This window comes from Dipodomys merriami, unplaced genomic scaffold (genome assembly GCF_024711535.1).
Source record: "Dipodomys merriami isolate MVZ:Mamm:240054 unplaced genomic scaffold, mDipMer1.0.p SCAF_22, whole genome shotgun sequence".
NCBI classification, from domain to species: domain Eukaryota; kingdom Metazoa; phylum Chordata; class Mammalia; order Rodentia; family Heteromyidae; genus Dipodomys; species Dipodomys merriami.
In genome coordinates, this window is record NW_027203604.1 from 850,438 (window position 1) to 874,720 (window position 24,283).

A 24,283-nucleotide genomic window follows, 5' to 3' on the forward strand; every position below is an offset into this window, starting at 1 on the left:
AAGTCTCCATGTTCATATATTTCAGTTAGGAGTGGTCTTATTTTCATGGCTTACTTGCTTTATGTGATCCTGAGACTAATTTCCATAATCCTTCTTTATTAAGCAAGGTTCTGTCCAAAGTTAAGTCAACTCACATGTGTTTACCACACATTAATAGTACAAGCCAGGTCAGCATTTTCCAAACATCTGTTAGTATCCCACTTTTATGGGATTTGGCTCTGCTTACTACTTACACTGTTGTTCATCTAATTTTTAACAACTCATGTGCTCTTTTCCCTTAAAGAGAGAAAACTATCATTGTGTTGAGATTGGGGTTACATTAATGAATGAAGTAGTTCTTGACCCAAAGACTTTTTAGGCCATTAATAAGTAAGCAACTTGCATAAAACGTTGAAAGGCTAGAGTAAGTACAAGGTGAAAGCATCAGGTCAATAGGCCTAGCTCAGTAGTAGTCCATTGAGGAGCAGCCTGTGAGAGGCAGCTGTGACTTTAAGACTGAACAGGATCCCAGCATTGGTGGCTTGGGCTTATAATCCTAGCTCCTCTGTAGGTTGAGAACTGAGGATCTTGGCTTGAAGACAGCCCAGGCAAACAATCTATGAGACTCTTACCTCCAGTTAACTAGCAAAAAGCTGGAAATGGAGGTATGGCTCAAATTGTAGAGCTTTAGCCTTGAGTGAAAAAGCCAAGCAAAAGCTTGAGGCCCTGAGGTCATGCCCCAGTACCACATGCCCTCGCTCTCTGTCTCTCTCTCTGTCTCTCTGTCTCTCTCTGTCTCTCTCTCTCTCTTTCCCTCTCTCCTCTCCCCCAACACACATACACACAAGACTGAGCCAGAGTTTTCAAGATCAGTAAAGAAGTGAAGAACATTGGAGGCACAGGAAGCTGACAAGCCTAATATATGATGGAGAATAGCAAGGAGTTCAATGTTGCTAAAGCCAAGAACACATGAGGAGAGGGGCAGGAAACTATGATTGGGAGCATGGTCTCTTACTGGGAAGCAATGTGGACTTGACCTAAGTTACACCTTCACCTCTCTTAGCTACTTTGTGGCTGACTGTTCTCCAGGCTAGCAGTAGGATGATAAACGAGCCTTGTCCTCAAACAGCTTGCATTCCTTGTTTTGCAAAATTAAAGATTCCAAGCAGATACTAAATTTCCGGCATGTGCACTGTGCATGTCCCAGGGTAAACACCAATACTTTGTTGCTTATTCCACAAGAACTTGGTCCATTTAATCCTTACACCAAAACTGAGAGGTAGGTAATAACATTGTTCCATTTATACAATTAAGAACACTAAGCATAGGTGCTTTGCCTTTGTTCATGAAGAACTATCTAAGGGTGGTCTGACTGGCAAATGCTATACTACATCTTCCTTTTCTTGCCCCAAACAAATGAGTGATGTAGACAGATTTCTTCCCTCTCAATGTTCAATGGGATGGAGAAGTCATCATCCAAAGAAGATGCCAGTTAAATAGAGCTGCTATAGCCCATTAACGTGACAACTAACTCAAGCTAGTCAGTGAATTGCTGGTACAAATCGCTAAATGATATTCAGAATGGCTGAAGCTGGGTCTGCAATGTTCTTCAGTTCATAACTGGCCAAGGCTACAGCACTGACCATGGTATGCATGGAGTAATCCAAGGAAGCCTGAGTCTGCACAGGCATGGACAATGGCTCTAAATTTACCTAAAGAATTCTTTCCCAAAAAGTGCCAGTGGCTCACGCCTGTAATCCTAGATACTCAGGAAGCTGAGATCTGAGGCTCGTGGTTCAAAGCCAGCACAGGCAGGAAAGTCGGTGAAACTCTTAGCCCTCCAAAAGACCGGAAATGGCACTGTAACTCAAGTGGTAGAGCACTAGCCTAGAGCTGCAGAGCTCAGGGACAGGCCAGGCCCCACAACCAACAACAACAACAAAAAGAATTTCCTTCCCACCTGATGGAGAACAAAATTTAGTGAGTCAACAATTTAGAAATCAAAGGATTTTGAGGTAATTCTCAGCAATGAGTTACAACTCTTAAAGCCATTCTACAGTAGGACTCTGCCACACTGCTACCTTTTCATTTTTGTTTCTTGTCTGTCCGTTTAAATCTTCCTCTTCATTCCCTCCATGCTGACACAACTCAGCACTCTTCATTTCTCCCCCTCTCCCTTTCATTATAACACAGTTTTTCTAAGGCTTAAAACCACTTCCATAGTTTCTCATCACCTAGAAAATGTATGCTCACATTCACTTATGAACAGGTTGCTTACAACTTTTTCATCTTTATTCCCAGTCCAAAGTTTCTTAGATCTCAAATGTGCTATATGGCTCCACACTCCCATTCTTTGATCTTGGTAGGCCCTCTTCCTGGCATGCCCTTCCCCGGTTCACCCAGTGAACTACTCCTCTTCAAACACACGACTCTCATCTTTTCTGAGATGCCTTTCATGGCCTTTCTCTGTTGTCGTCTGTGTAACCACAAGAGTCTGTGTTCTTTATGGAAAGTGTCACACTAAATGACTTTCACTTGTTGACATTTTTGTTTCCCCTATGAGACTTTAAGGTCCTTGAAGGAATGCACATTATCCTGCATACCAATTAACAAACTGGCATTGGACAGGGGCTTAAACACTGTTGCACTGAGTAAACTTGAAGCCAATTGTCACTATCATCAGCATCAACCATGGTTAGTTAGTGGCCTCTCACAGGAGTAGAAATTATTGGCAGGTGTTTCTGTTAGTGTCTGTAGAGTGATGGGAAGAGAGACAGCCAAAGCTTCTTGATGATTGTGGTGTGAAACAGAGAGGATCCTTCTAAAATAAGAGGTAAAAAAGAAAACCAGAAGCCGGCAACATCTTCTATGTATACTCCTAGATGCAAGAGATCAGAACTCTAATGCAGGCCAAGCCACTTATCACCAAGAGTTCTGACAAATTTTCTTGGGAGGAAAAAATAAAAGAAATGAAGAATATTAAAATCTGTGGTCAGAAGGTTACAGAAAGGAAAGGCGTACATATTTCCACTGGGGAATAGGAAGTGGTCTTGTCTTCCGCAGCAGGACTGTCTAATAAATCTGGAGAGTTTTATTGACTTCATAGGCGCAAAAAATAACCACCCAGAGAAGACATCGGGTTTCACTTATTTAGATGGAAAGTAATTTCTCACAGACGTGAGGTTAAAAGAAAGTGGTTGCACGGGCTTCGGCTGTGTTGGTGCGTCTTCTGGTATGTGTAATGCAACTGGATCTCAGTTCTGGGACAATGCCCAGACTCAGGGGCTAAAGCCTCTGTTGAAAGCAATGAGGACAGAGTATTGCCAAAATTTTATGTGTGCAACTGTAGATCGATGGTCTTAGTGCAAGAGTAGACTTTGATCAAGAGCGTCTGGAGGGAGGGGTTTCATTAAATGCTGTTTTCAGCCCTTAATTCTACAGTTTTTATGTCTACTTGTTCCTAAGTCACCCACAGGCTCTGAATGGCTCTGACACAATGAAGCCCCTCCCTAAACCCATGTCTGGCTCTCAGGCTGCAACAGTGACTGGCACTGTTAGGAGGAGTTCCTGGGTAGAAAGATTCACAGTTGGGGAAGTTTTACTCCACTCCATAGTTTTTGGTCTCTTGTTCCACCAGTCATAAAGAAAAATGCCACCCCTGCCTCATGTCTGTGATTCATTAGTAAAACTTGAAAACTTCCCTTACCCAAAGACAAGCAGACAAGCTCTCCTAAGAAAAGGACTGATAAGAGCATATGTTAGCTGAATGGAAAAAATAAAAATAAAAAAACCACCACTACCACTCTGGCCAAGAGTGGAAAATTCAGCCAGACTTAGAAAATACAAATGTTTATTTCTGACATCTTTGCAAATGTTCTTTTAACTATGGGAAGGATGGTAACTAGATATTTCTAAGGTTTTGCAATTTTCATGTTCAGGTCCCACAAGGTAGGGAAAACTTCTGTAGTAAAATATCTCCTGTACAACTCAATGGGCATAATAGATAAAGCAGCCATCATTTAGCTACCTTTGGAGGCAGAGTCTCCCAGTATATGGAAGAGTTCATTATTGTCAAAACCTCCAGCAGTATCTACAAAATTGGAGTGAGGTATGAGAATTACAAGGACATTCTTGTTAGAAAGCAGGAAATTGATTTTAAAAATTTAACTTTGAGTTAAATTGTGTGTGTGTGCATGCATGCGTGCATGCATGTGCGTGCACATGTGCACTGGGGCTTGAATTCACAGCCCAGACACTGTCCCTTAGCTTTTTCACTCAGAGCTGTCATTCTACCACTTCAGGCACAGTTCTTTTTCTGGCTTTTTGCTGGTGAATTGGAGATAAGAGTCTCACAGATTTTCTTGCCCAAGCTGGCTTCAAACTTCCATCTTCAGATCCCAACCTCCTCAGTAGTTAGAATTACAGGCATAAGTCACCTGTGCCTGGTTCTGAACTAAATTTAACTTTGCTAGAGATGACAAAAAATAAACAAATATATTTGTGATGTGGAAACTCACCATTATATCAGTAGAATCCCCTTTCAAAGCAAAATCTGTGGTAGTAAAAAAACAAACAAACAAGTATTGGCTAAGTGCTTGGCATGTTCAAAGTACTTTGAGTAACATATCGTTTACTATCATCATTACTACTTTAAACTATCGTCTACATTACAACTGAGAGAAAGAAGTCAATTTGCTCCAGATGCAATAATACATAACTTAGTTGAGGAAGCAGGTCAAAATGGGACATTTATGGTGGAATTGCAGTTGAAAAACCACAAACCTTCAATCCCTGGCTGTCTTGCTCTCCTCTCCCTGTACATCCCTAAGTCTTTATAGAGCAAAGTTTGAAAATCCTTTGATTTGAAAAACTCCTAAAATTCCTTCTTAGTCTTTGCCAAATGATCCTAGCTCCAAAGATAGTAGCCCCAGTAAAACATCTAAACAATTTCCCTAGTCTGGAAATTGGCAAACCTTGCTCTTCTTTAAATAACAGGTTCAAGGTCACTTTTTATGTACATTGAATGAATGGATTTTTCAAGCCATATTGATCAAATGTAAGAATGAAATCAAAGGATTTTACATATGTAAACATTCTGATAGTGTTGGGTTAAATGGGTTATTATATTAAAACCGCAGTACAACCGTGCTAAAAATGAGCACCAATTTCTGTTTCTGTAAGTTCACAGGTTCTATCTCAAACAGAATTCCTATACATTTACTGGCTAACTGTGTCTAATAAATTCATCAGGTGTAGAACTTTTGTGTCTCAAGCTAATAGATGTTTTTCTAGATTGTTGGCTTACTCAGAGCAGTGTTTATCAAGGAAAGGGAAGACCTTTTTGTAGCAGTACTGGGATTTGAACTCAGGACCTTGTGCTTGCCAAGTAGGTGCTTTACCATTTGAACGACTTTTCATCTCCTTGCTAGCTTTCTACAAAGAGAAAATCTCCACAGAGTGAACCTCTTAACTCCTAACTCACATCAGACATCCCTAAATTTCATGATCTTAGTATCACTAGGGACTGTGGGAGCGGGCATGGGTGCTCTTTCTTACCTTGTTACTGAACTGTGGCTGAAGGTATAAATGGGTATAAAATGATTGGAGGACATTTTGACAATAGCTATTAAAAATAAAAACTGCTCAAACTCTTTTTTTAAATTTTTTATTGTAAAAATACTATACAAGGGGTTACAGTTACATGAGTAAGATAATGAGTACATTTCCTATAGAGCATTGTTACCTCCTCCTTTGCATTTCCCCCACTACCCCTGCTCAAACTTTTGACCCAATAATAATTTCCCTTGTTGGAATTCATCCTACAGAAATACTTCTACAACCTCCTACAATTGCTAAAATGTATTTATGTATAAAATGATGTTTGAAGGAATATTTATTATAGGAAAAATGGAAAGAACCCAAGTATGCATTTTTTGGTAACTGGTTAAGGAAAATATGGTCAAGCCACACAGTACAATACCATGGGATCTTTAAAAAGAAGATTAAAATAAAAATCATTTTTATAGACATATTGGAAGATGTCTAAGACATAGAGCTAGGTAGAAAACATGCTGAATTGAGAGTATAATCCCCCTTTGGGGAATGGAGAATAATAAATTACATATTTATATACATTTTGCAAAAAGATAATTTATTTTAGCCATGTGGGACTAGGGAAAGTTTTAAGATATTCTGTATATTATAAGGCTTCAAGTTTCTTTTATGTTGCACATGCGTGGATCTATGCATATACAGATGGCGTTACTTTGTAATCAGAAAAACAATATCAAATATTTCTCTAGTTTAGTCTTTTGAGAGCCTTCACAGGGAAATATAAATCCCTAGTCCAAATCCATTAAGCAGGATGCCATTGGCTCTCACCTGTAATCCTAGCTACTCAAAAGGTTGTTGAATCAGAGGCTCACAGTTCAAAGCCAGTCTGAGATGGAAAGTCTATGAGATTCATCTCCAATTAACCACCAAAAGTTGAAAGTGACAGTGTAGCTCAAGTGGAATGAAAAAGCTAAGAAACAGCACCCAGGCCCTCAGTTCAAGGCCCAGTACTGGAATAAACAACAACAACAACAAAAAAAAACCTATTGACTTTACTGTAAAATTCAATTTAGCTGACATTTGGAATGCTAACACCACAAAGCCAAAAGAAAAACCACATGTGGAAATTCTGCCAGTCTTTGGAGTTTACAAACCATTGTAATAATTAGCCCATAAGAAAAGTCTGTCTTTGGGAAGAAACTCAGATGGCTAAACCTTTCAATCATTCCTGTAGTAACAAAAGGACAACTGATGACTGGAAGCTTAAACAGAGTAGTCTGAGGCCTAATGGCAATTTGCCATGAGTGGGAGCATGCCAGAGAAGTTTGTTTCATCTTTACATTCTCCTCTAACCAAACTGTGTATATGTTTTCAAACAGTACTCCATTTGGAGTACCTATCGCTGAAATAACTAAGGAACTCAATAAGAAGAATGCAACATTTACAATACCAAATTAGTAGAAAGTTTGGAGAGGGCCTCAGACCAGAAAGAATCCTTCTAAGCTTTGTTACCTTCCTTCTAGGCTTCTCTGGAAATTTCACTGCTCTGGTTCCAAGTTCTTAAATCAAGATCGGACAGTCAGAGGCTACTTCCTTGCAGAGTTTCTATCCTACTTGTCTTGAAAGAGAGAGGCTACATCCTGAACCCAGGGTGACTGTGATGCATGCTCATGGGGAATACTTGAGTTTCTGTGGATGGACATGCTCCAGAGAAGCTCTGTTGACAATGGCAGACACCCAGTTCTTGATGCTCATAAAACTATGACAGTCAGTGTTGAGAAAGATATATGAGATCATCAATCTAGATTTGGGTCCAAGGGAGGATAGTTCTTTATTGTAGTCATTCCAAACTTTTGTCCAGGCAGCTTTGAAATATCTCTAGGACCTAACTCTTTAGCTAATCCTGTCTCCTGTTCCTGGGCAAATTTGAGGTGTTTGACTTAAAACAAAAGAAAAAGGGCATTTTAGAGCTGGAGTCATACACTCTTAATTATATCCATTCACCTAGATTTCTATCAGTGGTTTCCATATGAAGAAAACAATTCAGTGTACAGAAACCCTTTATGTCTTTGGTATAAATTTGCCATCAAGAAACAAATCACTGATTCTTTTTTCCAACTCTTTATATTTCAACTCTGGTGGTAAGGTTCATATGAGCTTTAGGGGAAAAAATAACAACTTGCTGGGGCTCTCCTTAGCCAGGGTTTTCAAGAATAGGTAATATTTAAAAGCTGCTTTTGTTAATAGAAAGAAAGTAGCATCTTTCTTTTTTTTCTGTAAAAACTTACTTTGAGTCTGTTTACCTTGGTCTTTAGTAACCCCAATGTGTTCCCAGTTTTTATTTTGGCTATTGTGGGGCTATACAAATGAAAAATCCTAAAACTAAGGTTTTACTTTTCCATGTTTCCTGTTAGCTTCATACTGAATGATATTAATCCTCTGAGAGGTTTTATTGTCTATTGTTATACGGCAGAGAGAAGAGGATTGTTCTAGACTACAGGGAAAGTAGATTTGAATTGCTTGATCCCTGTATGATATATATCCTTTGTGAAGTCATTTATCTGCCTAATGAATATATGTGATTTACTTAGTTTTCCTGAGAATATTCAAAACAATTTTCAAAACAAAATTCAAAACATCATGTGTGTGCGCACACATGCACGCATGTGTGCAAGTATTTGCATTTGAAAATCCATTTCCTATTTATTTAATTATTTTGGTAGTACTAGATCAAAATCAGGGCTTTGAACATGTTGACACATACCCTACCAATGAGTTAGGTCTTCAGCACACTAAATTTAAATAAGGGTGTGTTAGTGCACTGATGTTAGTGACAACAGTATCCAAATGGGCTTCTTTGGCAACAAGAAATCTTTATCTCAACCTTCACCTCTTCCCTCTTGTAAATATAGGTTTCAAGTTAATAAGCTATCAAAATCTGACCATAAATGTTATCTCAGGTAAATTGGGCTGAATTTAATTAGATTTGAAAAAAGACTAGGAATTCATCCAAAAAGTGTTCATTATAAAACAAAAGTATTTAGAAAGGGAGAAAAGAGAAGGATTATGGGAATAAAATCAATTTAAAACTTCTTGAGCCTGGAAAAATGGTTAAAGATAGAAATAATAAAGGTGCAAATATTTTTTCATTTTGACAAGAGAGTATCCATGCTTTTTCAGAAATATGCTTGTTTACATTAAGAAGTAAAATTTCCTAAAAGGGGCAAAATTTCAACAGTGCAGTCATTGAAAATCACTATCACTAAAAGAATGTTTTCCCAACCAAAACCACTAAATTTCCAAAGAAGATTTTTTTAATGAATTAAAATGTTATCTCAAAGAATTCTAAATACTTAAAATGTGTCTTTAATTTTCTTTAGAAAGACAATGCTATTACATTAATTTAGGACTGTCCAGAATTATATGTGTATTATATAATGAAAAATCAAGACCATTAGTGACCTCAACAGTGTGGACTGTGTGCTAAACTCCTTATTGGAAGTTTAATTGTAAATTTTTCAATGGACATGTAATATCTGTCCTGATGAGAATAATTTAGAAAGAGTTGAGCTTAGTAACAGATACATAGGATTAAATTCAGGTACTTATCAGATTGCTCTATGCTTGGTATCTATTTTCCTTATTGTTTCATTAATTATGTCTAGTTTAAGTAGAAACCAATCAAATGACAAAAATTTGTGTATTTAGAATGCTGTCTGTACAAGTGAACCTTTTCAAATGTGCTCCTAAACATAACATGTCATTATTGGTTAAGAACTGGGTTCAAAAAGAAAATTAATTACCTCTTGTAATTGTTAAAAAATCCAGTGGTAGAATAGATTCAGTTTTTCAAACAATACTGGCAGGAATGTCTCCTGCTAGACCCCAGCTTTACCACTTTCTGTACTGTTTTCAATCTTAGAGAAATACACTAGCCAAGACAGAATGGCTTAGCAAACTTGGCAGTACAAGCCAACTTCCCATTATTCTGCCTTGGGTCAAACATCCATCCCCGAACCACACAATAGGGCTGTGTGTATGTTAGTGGTGTGCTAGTGTATTAGATTTCTGTGGTTGCCATAACAAATCACCAAAATCTGGATGGTTTAAAAACAACAGAAATTTATTCTTTCATATTTCTGGACTCCATAGATCCAAAATCAAGGTATCAGCAGGGCTATGCCGAAGTCACCTCCAAAGGCTATAGGTAACATCGTTTCTTGTCTCTTCCAACTTTAGTACATCCAGGAATTCTTTAGCTTGTGGACATATCAGAGGAAACTCTGGCTCTGTGGTAATGCCACTTTCTCATCTTCTTTGAATGTCAAATCACCTTGTCTTACAAGAGCACATGTTATTGTATTTAGGCCTCCCTGACTAGGATAATCCAGGATGATCTCATCTCAAGGTCCTTAATGTAATTACAACTGCAAAGACCTTTAGCCAAAGAGGGTTACAATCACAAGTTCCAAGAAAAGGAATGGGGACATATCTTGTTGGGAGCCATCATTCAACCCACTATAGCTGGTAAATGTTCAACAATCTCCTTGTCAGGAAAGAAGTCCTGATAGGTAGCACTGGCCTACTTCTGTATTACAAGTACTGCCACCATGGTTTGTTTTAAACTATCATGGAAAAGTCATTGAACACAAAGTTGGGAAGAGAAGTTACAATAGCATCTTTCTTATTTTACACCATTTCCACTGTATAAAGCCAATAGATGTAAATAATTTCAAGGGCATAGATAATTAAGAAGTGATAAGATTTGAGTATTTCTACTTGTATTTGTAGCAAAATTGAAATATTAGTTTAGATACTTGTTAGCTTGGGTTTTTTTTATTTGTTTATTTTGTTTTCGGCACCTCAGTTGAACTCAGAGCCTTCTATTCACTTAACTCTATCACCTTAGCCAGCCATCTCTAGTCTGGTGTTTTGCTAGTTATTTTGGAGATAGAGTATCATAGACTATTTTTCCCCAGCTGGCTTTGATGTTCTATGCACCAGAATTTAGCTTCCCTGAGTAGCTAGGATTACAGACTTGAGCTAGTGGCATCTGGCTATATGCTTTAACATCTGCCTTTCAAAATTTCAGAACATTTACCAGTTGGCTTAGATATGCTGGTATGAGCATGCCATTGGATAGAATATATCCATTGATGAGGCTTGAGTTATGGAGCCTAGGGCTTAAGGTCAGTAATAACAAGATCATGTGAACTGCAAATGGAGTTAAGGTTTTCTTAAGGGAAAGTTGCTGGTACCTGAAGGAGAAAAGAATATTATGAAGAAAAAAAACAATCCACTTCAATAACCTTGTGCAAATGTATTTTAATGATTCAGTTTAAGGGGAAACAATTAGTAAAGTTTAAAAGAATGATAGGTATAAGTTTTGTGGTGTACATGTACATGTAGATCAGCCTCTTTCCCTAAGGAAGTGTCACTATTTCCCCCATTCTCATTTTAGCACCTCAGATCTGTTGTTTAAATCTGGACACATTTACCCAAGGTAATCAAGTTCAGAAAAAGAGATCTACCAATTTATTATCTAGCTTTTTTAAAGATGCCTTTAGAACATACCTTAACAACTTGGCCACCAGTGTTTCCTCCTAGCTAGCTAAGGGGCTAAGATGATTAGAATCTCAGTTCAAGGCCAGCCCCAGACAGAAAAGTTCAAGAAACATCTTCTCAGGGAAGAGCTGGATGCCATAGCACTCCTCTTATCCCAGCTTCCAGGAAGCCTAACATAAGTGATCCCGCCCAGGCTGTGCCCAGAAAAGGAAGCAAGAACCTAGTTCAGAAACTGCTAGCAGAAACATAAGACTGAAGGTAAAGCTCAGCAGTTAGAGCTTTTTTCATTCATCCAGTTATAGGTCAAAATTCAGTGGTTTCTAATGCATGTACCATATTGTACAACTATCACCTCTACTAATTTTAAAACATCTTCATCTCCTATAAAAACATACACTTTGCTCTCACTATCCAAAGTCCCTTCCTTCTCTCCTAGTTGTAGCCATCCATTCCTCTCCTTTCTGCCTCCATAAACATGACCACTCTAGGACTTTCATTAAAACCCTATCATGCACTTTCCTGTGTGACTGGCTTTTTTTTTTTTTTTTAACTTAGCTTGTTTGAAGGTATCTCCATGTCCTCATTGGATCAACACTGTTTCTTTTTGTCACTGAATAGATTTTCATCGTGTAGTTGTATCATACCTACATGTGAATTCTTCACCCTTTTTTGGCTATTTTGAAAATACTGCTGTCAACATTCTTATACATGTTTTGGGTTTTTTTTTTTTGTCAGTTATGGGGCCTGAACTCTGGGCCTGGGCACTGTCCCTCAGCTCTTCAGCTCAAGGCTAGCACTCTACCACTTGAGCCACCGTGCCACTTCCAGCTTTTTTCTTTTTTTGCTTATGTGGGGCTGAGGAATCGAACCCAGGGCCTCATGCATGCAAGGCAAGCGCTCTACCACTGAGCCACCTTCCCAGCCCCATATTATACATGTTTTTATGTAGACATAATTTTCTATTTCTCTCAAAAGTGTTTGTTAGTGGTGGTGCTACTGAGGATTAAACTCAGAGCTGCTCACTTGCCAGGTAAGTATTCCACTTAATCATGCTCTAGTATTTTTTATTTTAGTGCTTTACAGACAGGGTCCTTGTGCTTTTCCTTTGACCAGCCTTAAACTGTAATCCTCCTACCTCAACCTCCCAACGATATGAGATTACAAGCAAGGGCTATTTTTCATTTGTTTGGATAAGTAGTCTTTAAGTTCAAAGTTTTAGCCCAGTTTCTTACTTTCCACAGGAGTAAGAAAACTTTCACGTAGGACTTTACCTGCAAATGTCACAGAGAGAATTTCAAAACTCCTTAAAAATTGGGTCACCCAGCCGGGCGCTGGTGGCTCACGCCTGTAATCCTAGCTACTCAGGAGGCTGAGATCTGAGGATCGCGGTTCAAAGCCAGCCCGGGCAGGAAAGACCATGAGATTCCTATCTCCAATAAAACCACCAGAAAACCGGAAGTGGTGCTGTAGCTCAAGTGGTAGAGTGCTCGCCTTGAGCTGAAGAGCTGAGGGACAGCTCCCAGGCCCAGAGTTCAAGCCCCACGACCGACAAAAAAAAAAAAAAAATTGGGTCACCCTCCCCCAATATACATGCACCATACTTTTAAGAGGAAGAGGGTTCTGGCTGTTAGGAGAAAGTGGAGCTGAGCTGACTTGGAGCCTACATGGATATTCACAGGTGTGATTGGATTTCCTTGGCACCCCGTAAGTCCAAGCCTTGCCCACAGTGGGCTTTCAATACTTAATCCCTTCCAGTGTTCTTTCAAACACTCTCCACATGCAAAATATAAGGAAGAGGAAAAAGAAAACCTTCTTTTCTGGCCTAGAAGCTAGTCAGACTGGTGTTCAGGGAAATTTGCAGGAAAAGGAGGGGCATTAGCTTCTCTGGGAGAGGCCAGTTGAGCGTTTCATTTTCTCCCTTGTATGACTTGGAGGAGTCCTGTGTGTGCTGCAGGCCTGCAATGAAAAAAGAAGGCTCTATATTAATTTATATAGCAACTTTCTTCCAAGAAATGGAGAGTGTCTCAAACAGTCTTTCACTCATTCCCTACGGGAGTTGGCGTAACAAGCATAAGAAATTACTTCTTTTAAAATTTACACTCTCCAGTTAGTCAGGGCTGGGTAGAAATAGAACTAGAAAAGCATACCTCCTGACTAAACATTCTGCTATAATATTTTCAGTGAACGTCTATAAATCAGCGTATATCCTTAAAAACAGTACTTCTCCCATGACATCGTAGGACTCCACTGACTGATGACTGGACATTACGCTCACAAGAACAATTGAATCAATTGGTAGGGCATGCACTATGAAATGGAGGGATTTTATTTAGTATTACATTCTCAGGACCACCCAAAGTCTTCAACAGATTGCCCAGGCTTTATACACCAGCTCACCCCTCCTTAACTCATCACAACAGAGAGCCCGTTAACAATCCTAAGGTTGACTTAGCACAAAGCTCTGCTTGCAAACTCTGGCCTGAGACTAATCTATTTCCTCTCACTTTACCCAGCTCCCACCACCACCACCACCACCACCACCATCACCATCTCTGTGTGGTTTTGACCATGTGGCAGCATGTCCCCCAAGGGACATTATCATGTTGGTGGCATCCTCAGCTTTTCCTTTAGTCCAACTTAGAATCTGAGAGAATGAGCTCAAGTCACCAGATCTTCCAGTTTAAGTGCCTTCGGCTTTACAAACTATTGGCATGAGAGCGGGCTCCATGGGTGAGAGACAGAAATGTGCTCTCACTTTTCCTGTGTTGGGAAGAGGCTCATCTCTTGAAATTCTTAAAATTTCAGCAGAGGACATCATGCCTTCTCATGTTGCACGGCAAACTGTGTAACCAGTCCTGGTTAACAAATAATATACATTTTAAATACTGTACATAATTAATATTACAGGAGCCTGGCGCCGGTGGCTCACGCCTGTAATCCTAGCTACTCAGGAGGTTGAGATCTGAGGATCATGATTCAAAGCCAGCCTGGGCAGGAAACTCCGTGAGACTCTTATCTCCAATAAACCACTAGAAAACCGGAAGTGGCGCTATGGCACAAGCAGTAGAGCGCTTGCCTTGAGCTGAAGAGCTGAGGGACAGCACCTAGGCCGAGTTCAAACCCCACAACCAACCAAAAAAAAAAAATTACAGGAGCCCAAACAAAAGGTATCTGGGATGGACTTCAGGCAGTATGGGTCACATATCGAACTTTGTGTTGCTAACTAACCTAAGATTTCTCTTTCTCTGAGAGTCACTGTGAAAGATGTGTTAGAGCACAGAGGTTTCTGAGCTGAAAGGGAAGACACATATGTTCCTCAGATGTGATTCCCTGGGATTCCATATGAGCCAATATGGCCTTGACCAGGACCTTTTCTCAGGATTGCACAAGGGAACATCACTATATATGTATTTTGAGGAAAACCCAACACAAAACACTAGATATGTAGGGTTGGGGGCTAGGTCCCTCCCGTATATGGTAGCTTCCCAAATCTTTAGCTCCAAATGGCTGCATATAATGTGCAGTGTCTGTATTAGTTTGCTGGAGCTGCCATTACAAGATACCACCAACCAAGGGGTAAACGTGGCTCATCTCACTGTTGTGGAAGCTCAAATCTAAGATCAACATGTCAGTTGGGCTGGTTTCTTCCTAGTCCTCACTCCTTGGCTTGTAAACAATTACCTTCTCCTTGTATCTCCACATCATTTTTTTCTGGGCATGTCTGGTTCCTAGTCTCTTCTTCCAAGGATCCCACCAGTCATACTAAACTAGAGCCAACCTCATTATAACTTCTCGGGAGGAGCACCACTTGGGTGAGATGGGAGGAGGAACAGAAACACAAATGAGATGCTGGTCACCACTGAGCCCTACCTCAGGGTGAGAAAGATTATATGAGCACGTTATAAGGGAAGGGTGAGGGCTGTGATTTAGAGCACTGATCTTGCTCTTTAAAGAAAATAGCTGTATGATCAACTGAACTGCACCATACCAAAGTTCCCCCCATCTCATCCAAGTGGTGCTCCTTCTCTGAGAGGTCACCCTGGGATGGTGACACTACTTATCCGGTGACAGGTACCCACTCCATGCACAGGCTGCTGCCATTCAAGTCAACCATCCTAGGGCAACTATCAGTTTCCTTCCTTAAAAACTAAAACTAGCCAGGTTGCTGGTAGCTCACACCTGTAATCCTAGCTATGCAGGAGGCTCATATTTGATGCTTAGGGTTTGAAGCCAGCCTAGGGAGAAAAGTCCAGGAGACACATCTCCAATTAGTCAGTAAAAACTGAAAGTAGAGCTGTGGCTTGAGTGGTAGAACACCAGCCTGAAGCAAAAAAAACCCAAGTAAGGGCCCGAGTTTAAGCTCCAGATCTAATACAATACCAACAACAATGCAAAACAAAACAAAAAGCAAAAAACCCTAAAACTATAAACCATGTAGAGATCACAGTTGTACCATGAGATGCAACTGATGCTCACCCTGGTTTTAGGAGAGGGAAATGCACTGGCAACATACTTCTATCCTACTTCAAGTCACCATACTGCATGTGGAGGCATGGACCAAAATTTCAATGAAAACCCAAGGAGGCAGCCCCTTAGAACACACTCCCAAATTGGTTTTTGTACCTATTTGTAGAGAAATGTTAGCCAGATCATAGCTGAAAACTTTGCTAATTCTGGGGAAGTTTTTGGTCTTGTGCCTGGAACTATTGAAGCATATATTCACACCTATCACATGCGACACTTCGTAGCAGAATTTCCAGCACAACACTTTAGTACTTTATTTTTAAAAAAGAAACAGCAGAGACTGAAGTCCTGTTCACTGTGCAACTTCCTTATAGGATACTCTGTAAAAGGTTCTGGGGGTTCGGGGGGCTTCTGGGCTGAGAAGAAGTATATTTTGCATCTTTTAAGAAAAAATCTTTGCTCAGAATCAGGGGGCCATGATCATGAAACATGAAACATTTGCACCTGCATATTTTTTTTATAAATGTCACATTTACAAGACTGAGAAAAGGGGGTGTAGCATAGTGATTATCAAATACATATTATTGGAATTTGGAAAGTCCTTCAAAACATCTTACTCTAAACTCTATGATTTGAAGAAAAGGAAAACTAGGTGCTAAAATTTTTCATGACTCACCCCAGCCCAGCACTTCACCCCAAATGCTGGTCATTTTTCTTTCCAGCCAATGTACTTCCCACCCCACTGAGCTGTTTCTAAGCAAGTATTGTCCTGTCTACCTAAGTAGCCTGCAAAAAGAAAAAGAAAAAAATCCCACAAAACGCTGATCTCTCAATACTAGATTCCCTATTTAACTCCAGAGTTGAGGAAGTAAGGGCTATTTCAGCTTATACTTCCTTAGCCAACACAAGGAAAGGCATTTGACCCGTCAGCTTCCCCAAGCTGTGTTACAGAGCCTGCAGGTTTCCAGGCAGCTTTGATGGCACTGGCAGCCAGTCTGACACCAGGGGGCGCAGTATCCTTGGTCCTGACAGGCATTGAAAGCCGGCATTGAAGCTTCAGCCTGGCTGAGCCCTCAAGAAAGTCTGACTTTTTCTCTTTTCACAGTTTCTCCTTGGAACCAGCCCACTCCCCAGCCCACTACATCATCTTAAAGCTGTGTGCTTCTCCCTCCCCAGCACACTCAGATTTTCTTTCCCAGCAATCTCAGAAGTGTGCAGGTTGCCATTGAAAGACAGAGCAGCCCATTCCCCAGGGCGCTCTCCTGTCTAGCCATGGCCTATCAAGTGTTCTCACCTGGAGGTCTCTAAATTAAGGACAGTTCTGTGGTTCTTCCAGAATGAAAACGCATGAAAGACAAGAGGAGCTTTCCAGAAGCCCTTTCACTCACAAAATAAAATAAGTTATAGTAACTGGCTCTAGAATGCTTCTGCCATCCTGTAGTTGCCTTTCTGTCTGGCCCTGAACAGTTCAAGCACAGCTTTTCGTGGGGATTCTGATTGAAGGAGCAGAATTAAGCATCATTTCAGCCATATTTTTCACCCACCATGAACCCCAAACAGGATACCTGCCTTCTGTGTCCTAATCAACCAAGGAAAAACAGCTTCAGATTTCCCAATGTCTTCTGTTATCAAAAACCCAGGGTTCCCATCTTTTACAGAAAAATGAGCATCCTCTTCCACTATGACATACTCCTAACCTTACTCCTATAGACACAAGCACACACACAATGCCAACTTTCGAATGCCAAGAACACATGCTTTTGCAAAGGATCCTAAATCTCTACTTCTCCAGACCTAAGGGCCACAGAGTCCTGCAGAAGCTTTTATAAAGCAGTTGGGGTATTTATAGAAAGACTTCAGGTTTACCCAGACATTTCTCTAGCTCTCATTGGAGACTCCCAACAAACATGAGCACTTAGGAAGCATGCCCCTCTCCCATTCTAGGAAAGGCTGGAAGTAGCAGAAAGGTCCTGGTAACAGACCTTACAGACCATGAGGGTGAATTGCTTGTCTCGTTGTATCAACACCGGGAAGGTGAGCAGCCACCACAAAGGACACAAGGTTATTTGCACCAAGGCAGTCTGTGGTCTTGGTTTCTGAAAATACACAGTATTAGTAGGTAATTAGACTGGAATGAGGAGAGGAAAAGAAAGAGTGTTGTTCATTCTGACCTGACTGCACCCCTCCCCCCGCCACCCCGCTGACCTTGACCAATTAGTATATGTGCTTACATAATTAACAATGTCATAACAGAACAAATGTTTCACCTAAGAAATTATAAAAGTTATATTTATCCTTGTCTATTAATTGTACAAAGTGAGATGCTTCATTGTAGGTATTTCTGTACATACATATAATGTATTTTGAGCATACTTTCTCCTATTATTATTATTATTGTCTGTCCTGAGGCTTGGACTTAAGGCCTAGATGCTGTCTCTGAGGATTTTTGCTCCAGGCTAACACTCTACCACTTGAATCAAAGCTCCACTTGCAGCTTTTTGGTGGTTGACTGAAGAGAAGAGTATCATGGACTTTCTTGTGTGGGCTAGCTTTGAACCACAATCTTCAGAGCTTGGTCCTTGAGTAGCTAAGATTACAGGCATGAACCACTAACACTTACCTTCTAATACTCATTCTTATACCCCCTTGCACCAATCCTTAAAGAAAAAAACCAAAACTTTCCTTAAAATTGTTAAAAATAGGTGTTACGATCTGTGGCTTCAACTCCTTTTGTTCTCCCTAGACATCCATCCTAGCTACCACAGAGTAACAGGAAGTGCAGATCCTGGAGGTATCCATGGCTTTTTATCTAGTGAGCTTTCCTCTCCTCACCTAGAAAATGATGCTAGCATCTATCATAAATATAGCTAGCCACCAAAATGCAAATGATCCATGTTATAGTGGGAGAGGTTTGAGTGGGAGAGTTTTACTTTCATTTTATGCTCTTCTGTATTATTTGAACTATTTAATTTCCACATGCAGTCCTTTTCTATATCAATTTTAATGTTGTTGAGGCCAGGAGGTTCCTCAGAGTTGCTGTGGTGACTGATGTAATGTATCTGGCATGGCATGAGGTCTGGCACACAATTGATGCTCACTAAACAGTAGTTTATTGTTAGTGTTCAACTTCCCTGAAAACTGAACAAACGAGACCCAGGGGCTGCTGCAGACCTTGCATGCCTCTGAGCAAGTCAAGTTTCTTCTTTGCACCTCAATTTCTTCAAATGAAAAATGACAAGACAAGGGCCAATTGATTTAGAAAGCATAATCTTTTTTTTTCTTTTTTCTTTTTTAAATGAAAGAGGCACTTTCCACAATCTAAATTTTTGTAAGGAGAGGGCTTGCCACCTTGGGCTCATCAGACAGCAGGGCTTCCTAGGAAAAGTTGTCATCAAGGATGGACAGAAAGGGCTGAAAACAGCTGAGCAAACAAAATCAACAGGAATGGTACTGCCCACCAGAACTGAGCTAAAGCACCTCTTAAGTTTCTCCTAGCAGTTGACTGGATATGAGCAATAGCAAAGTGAAATGACCTAGACACAGGAGGTACAAAGGGTCACACTTCATAGCAGCAGGTTTGGGGAAGCCCGCGTTAGTTACCCCAGCTCCTGAAAATCCAGCAGAGATTTATTCCTGGAACATAGTTGATTCATTTTCCACACTGCTGGAAGGGAGGGAAGCGGAAGTGGTAATTTTCTTCAGGAATCTCCTTTGCTAGCTCCCTGCCTTTGGAGAAGTGGAGACAGGTAGTCTGATAGGAAAGGAAGGTTGCAACTTTCTTCGCGACCCCATGGCCTCCTTCCTATTTAAAGCACCACCGCCTGTCAGGGCAGCTTTGTGCCAATATTTGTAGGCAGATTTTTTTTTTTTTCCGACTTGGAGATGAGAGGATCAGAGCAGATGGGAAGCCCTCTACCAAGGCCATCGGGCTGAGCAGAACCCAGTTACACTCATACCCCAGCAGGAATCCCTAGCCCCCACTGTTGCCCCCTCAAAGTATCTGCAGCAGGGATTGGGGCGGGGGGGGGGGGAGGGGGGTGACACACACGTCAGAATTATCTGGTGGAGCTTGTTAAAATTGTATCTCCTCGAAATGTCCGTGTTCTCACTCCCCTACAGCGCAGGTAGTGCTTTGAATTCTCGAGGGAATGTGGAATAACGGTATTGCCATGCAAGAACAGCTGGGAGACCCCCTCCCCCACACACCCCTTTTTAAAAAGAGGGCCTGCGATCTGGCAGGGGGGAGGGGCAGTTTTATCCAGGTGGGGCCAGGTAGAATCAACTTTTGCCTCATCTCCAAAGGCAAAACCAAAATAAATAAAAACAACTCCAACCATCGCATTTGAACCAAACCTGTGTTCCGTGAAACTGTAAAAATATCCACCACGGTACCTGACAATGACATTCATCGACAATCTTAAATGTCTGACCACTTGTGTGTGTCGATAGATAGATAGATAGATAGATAGATAGATAGATAGATAGATAGATAGATAGATAGATAGATAGATAGATAGATAGATCTATATGTGCGCTTGCTTTTTCTACAGAGTTTTTTCTGAGCCCGTATATCTCTAATAAGCAGCCTTGTTTATTATCCTTGGGACCGTGCCCCTGGGATTGAACTGAAATAAAACAGAAGCGTCAAGGCTGGACGCTAGAAAATACATTGGGTTTCCCAGGCCCCGGAGGGTCGGGTTGCCCTGGCGAGGAACGATTGGCCTGGGGAAAACCCATCCTTGCGCCCTGTGCACGCGCGCGTGCCTAGCCAGGGGCAAGTTTACAGGAGTTTTCCAAATGCGAAGAAAGCCGGGAAACCCCCAACGCTGGGATATCTCGATGTAGGCAGCAAGGCACACAGGGAGGGGAAATATCACTACGGAGTGGGAATGGGGTGTGATTGAAGAACCTAACTGCCTCAAACTGATTGCCATGATGATTTAAAAGAGGGGTGGAAGGACGAGGGCGCGCGAAGTATTCTGTGCTGCTTTACAGAGTTCGAAGTTTCCATCCTCATCCTGGCATAATAAAATCTCGATCTTTCCACGCAGCCTCACAGTCTTTGCTGAGAAATTGAGTGTTCCTGGGAACACGAGGCTGCCCCCTAAGTCCCTCATCTTTGTTCCCATTTCGTTTTGAGCCCGATGCTTTGTGATTGGGGAGGGGGGCGGGATGGGAGTGGGCGCCCTTAAAAAAACAAATAAAGCAAAGTGCGCGATTCCCCAGCCGCAGAGAAAGTCTTCCCACCCCACTCAGACCCCAAACGTGACACCCTGTAGGGGCCAACTCAAAACTCGCTGCTTGCAAACCCAAACGGAGGGGGGGGGGTGGTTCCCTGCCAAGGAGTGGAAACCCGCATTGGAGACAAAAAGCTTCAGTGCCTTCTGTGTCTGGGGAAATCCCAGTCTTGCCTAGCGTGTGCCTCTGAGCGCCCCAATTTAATGTCGGGCGGGAACTGCTGAAGAGTTTAGTTGATCATTCGAGTGCCAGACCCAAGCATTGCGCTTCTCAAATGCAACTTCCAGTCCCAGGGCCCAGCCCGAACTATCTTTTCCCACAGGTTCAGAAGAGACACAAATCTCCTGCCCGCCTGGCATCCCCAATTTCCCCCCCAACAGGCCACAAAGTCTTCACACGGCGCTTGTTCGCTGTGCCCCTTTCTCCAGTTGGGTTGTTTCAAAATACAGGGGTCTGTGTGCTCGCCAGAGAAGAGAGATTTTTCTCAAGCAATTCGCGCAGGAGATCTCCGAAGCTCTTGGACTCCAGTGTCTCCAAGCCACGGTGGAGTCTTCCGAATTTCCAAGAGTCAAGTGAATTTCAGCAAGGAAAAGTTGGGGGTGGGGGTGTCGGCGCCCGAAGTGTGGGCGCGAGCCCAGGAAGCCGCCAGGAGGCTTTTTTTTTCTTTCTGTTTTTGTTTTTTAAAGTTAGACAGTCTTTGAAGCGCACGCCTCGGGACACTGCTTCGTGGTTTCCGAACTTAGAGAATCGTGTTGCGTTTCGGCTCATCGCTAAAGTCTAGGAGCCCAGTCTAGTGGGGCGGGGGTGTGTGGGGGGGCGCTGGGGGCTGATTTTAGTTCCCGGAATAAAGGAAAAGAAAGGAAAAAAGAGCGCAGCTCTGGTGCAATTCGCCCAGCACCGTCACGCTAGTAGCTTTCTCGGTAGCTCTTATGTCCTCTGTCCTGTCTCTTCTAATGCCACCCCCCTCCCAGCCGTGCCACAGCTGGTCTGGATGGTGGAGAAGAAAAGGGAGGGGGGTGCACCGAAAGTCTGGGCTGTAGAGTCTCCCCAACAGGTAGTTTCTTTCAAGAGATGGTCTGGTTTAAATATCAAAGACTTGGGGGCCATGTGGGCTGGCGCTAAACTGAATCCACAGACACTTAAGGAGTCGTGTTTGCAAGTGACTTTAAATAACATTTTCTCTCCACTATCCAACTTCTCCCAAAATAACTCTAGCAGCTCGGTTTGCAATGGCGTTCAGCGAGCCCAAATAAAGCGGCTTTACTGCCTATTTGGTGGTTGGTGTTTTTTTTTTTTTACCTCCCAGTAGTTAATTCAACTCGGCTTTGGAGCAATGGGTAGATTTTTCGAAGACTCCCACCACGAAAATACCCTAGAATCCAAAGCATAAAGGAACAGGGTGAGCTGCGCTAGGTTGATGTCATTGAATTATGCCTCTTCCTCCCCCTTCCCACCCTCCCCCATGCCCAGGGAGGAAAAGCGGGGTGCCAGGCGGGATGTGGAAGGCGCTGCGCTGCGCGGGTCGTCGCGCGCTCCAGCGGGCGCACCGCGTCTCCTTCCTAGAGCGCAGGCAGAAGTCGGTTTGGGTTCTTTGGTTCTGCTCTGGATGTGCAAGCTGGGGCAGAGAACGAACCTAGTCCTGGCTGCGTGGCCCCATCTCCTGTGGGGGGTGCTCAGCCAGATGACTTCGCCGGGGGCCATGAGCGCACGTGGTGTTCGGAGACCCAGAGAGACCCTGCGTGTGCGACCACAAACCACGCGGATTGCCCCCGCAAAGATCCCAGGCGTGTACAACCCTAGTAGGGTGGGGTGTATTTGGGGGACTGGGCCCCCTGGGCTCCCTCCGGACCCCCCGCCCGGGCGGGCCATCCAATGTTGCTTTGACAGGCAGCCTTTCCCGTGAGGGCTCTCTCTCACTGATCGCCTGCGTCAAACCTGGAAAGTCTTTGCCTTGTCAGTTTCCTCGGGCGACGCTTTCGGCTCTGGGATTGTCCCCAGACCCCAAGCCGCAGGCGTGATGGGCAGACCTAACGAGAGAGACTTGAATTTTCAGCCGCGTCTGGACCTTATTTATTCCCCCACCCCTCCCCGAGGTCCCCTAGTTCTCGTCAAGCCCACTTCGGCGCTCGGTGCTGCCGGGGAGTCCTCCGCCCGTGCCACCCACGGCAGGCGCTACTCAAACTTCCCAAAGAAAAGTTTTCTCACGCAGTGTCACCTCAAAGTGCGACCCAGTCAGCACTGGGGGGAGGAGGAGGAGGAGCCCCCCATTCCTCTACTTATCCTCCTCTCTGCCCCGCACCCACCCGCCCGTCCCTCGGTAAGGACAAACCGTGAGAGCCTGAGCGCACAGCTCCGGAGCCCCCCAAGGTACCAAACTGTGCACAGCCTCCCACCCCCGCCCCGCCCCCGCCCGGAGCCCGAGCCCGAGCCCGGGCCGTTTGCCTCCCCCACCCCCTGGAACCCCCCACTTCACTTTCGGCTGGGACCCGTGGTCTTGTCGTTTAGTGTTCCTCAGATTAATTTTTTCCCTTTGTTAAAGATGTGTTTAAACCTCCACCCTCAAGCCTGCTTTCCAGGTTCCCAGCGTAGGCTTGGCAGATGCGCCCTTCGTGCGGGACGGGTCTTTTCTCCAATGGGGTGCTAGGGGCTCCCCGGTTGAGATTTCTCTGGCCTGCTTTCGTCTCCCGGGGAGACCCTAAATCCCAGCGGGAAGCTAATTTGTGTTGAGCAACGGACGCCTACTCACGCTTCTGGTGCTTTTTTGTTTATGTGTTTGCGCCCCACCCTTCTTTCCCGGAGCTGTGCCTGCGACGGGTTTGGGGGTGCTTGAGGGATGGGGTAGTCCGCGCTGGATTGGGTGCTGGGCTTTGATCCCCTTCCTGAGCTCCTTCCCCACAGAGCGTTGCAGGTGGGAAGGTTCGGCTTCCCCAGGAGCCTGAGTCTCAGGTGTGTCCAAGCAATGACTGCTCCAAGCAGCTCACATTGGTTACTTTGTGGCCTGCTGTTTTTATTTTGTCTCGGTTTAGTGAAGTTTGAGGTTCTTATGTCCAAACGGACTAACTCCGTGGCTTCAACTTTCAAGCCAACTAGCCCTGGGGAATGGTGCCGCGAAACTGGAGCTCCCCGTGCGCTGCGGGGACGCGTGCCGGGACCGAACGAAATCCACCGAGGTCGGGGTGGTGCACTACTCCTGGGCCCGGGAATGTTAGATGGGCTTTTCTCTAGCTTGGAATCAGGCGTGAAATTGGACTTAAAGCTACCTGGGTCGTGGTCCCCCTGTAGTCTTGGTTTCCCCACGTGACAGGCCGGTCCTCTGAAGATGCCCGCCCAGAGCTACAGCCTAAGAGCAAGCGGCTACTAGGGGCCCCTTTCTTCCAAATCAAAATCAAGGTGTAGGCGGATATGAAACATTTAGCCCAAGGTTAGGCGGATATGAAAATAGTTGAAGGCTACACGTCCTCCTCCCACAACTCCAATGAGCATC

At 43.1% G+C, this 24,283-nt stretch overlaps 1 long non-coding RNA gene across 1 annotated transcript in view; it reads right to left on the minus strand.

Annotated features, from left to right (window-relative positions):
• Window positions 1-10,845: 10,845 nt before the first annotated feature.
• The window catches only part of LOC138834646 (uncharacterized), a 44,763-nt gene continuing 31,325 nt past the window's right edge, over window positions 10,846-24,283 (minus strand). The window contains exons 2-3 of the long non-coding RNA XR_011374227.1: window positions 17,544-17,657; window positions 10,846-13,053 (exon numbers count right to left, since the gene is read on the minus strand). This is a non-coding gene — a long non-coding RNA (uncharacterized lncRNA). The remainder of the gene's footprint in view (window positions 13,054-17,543; window positions 17,658-24,283) is intronic.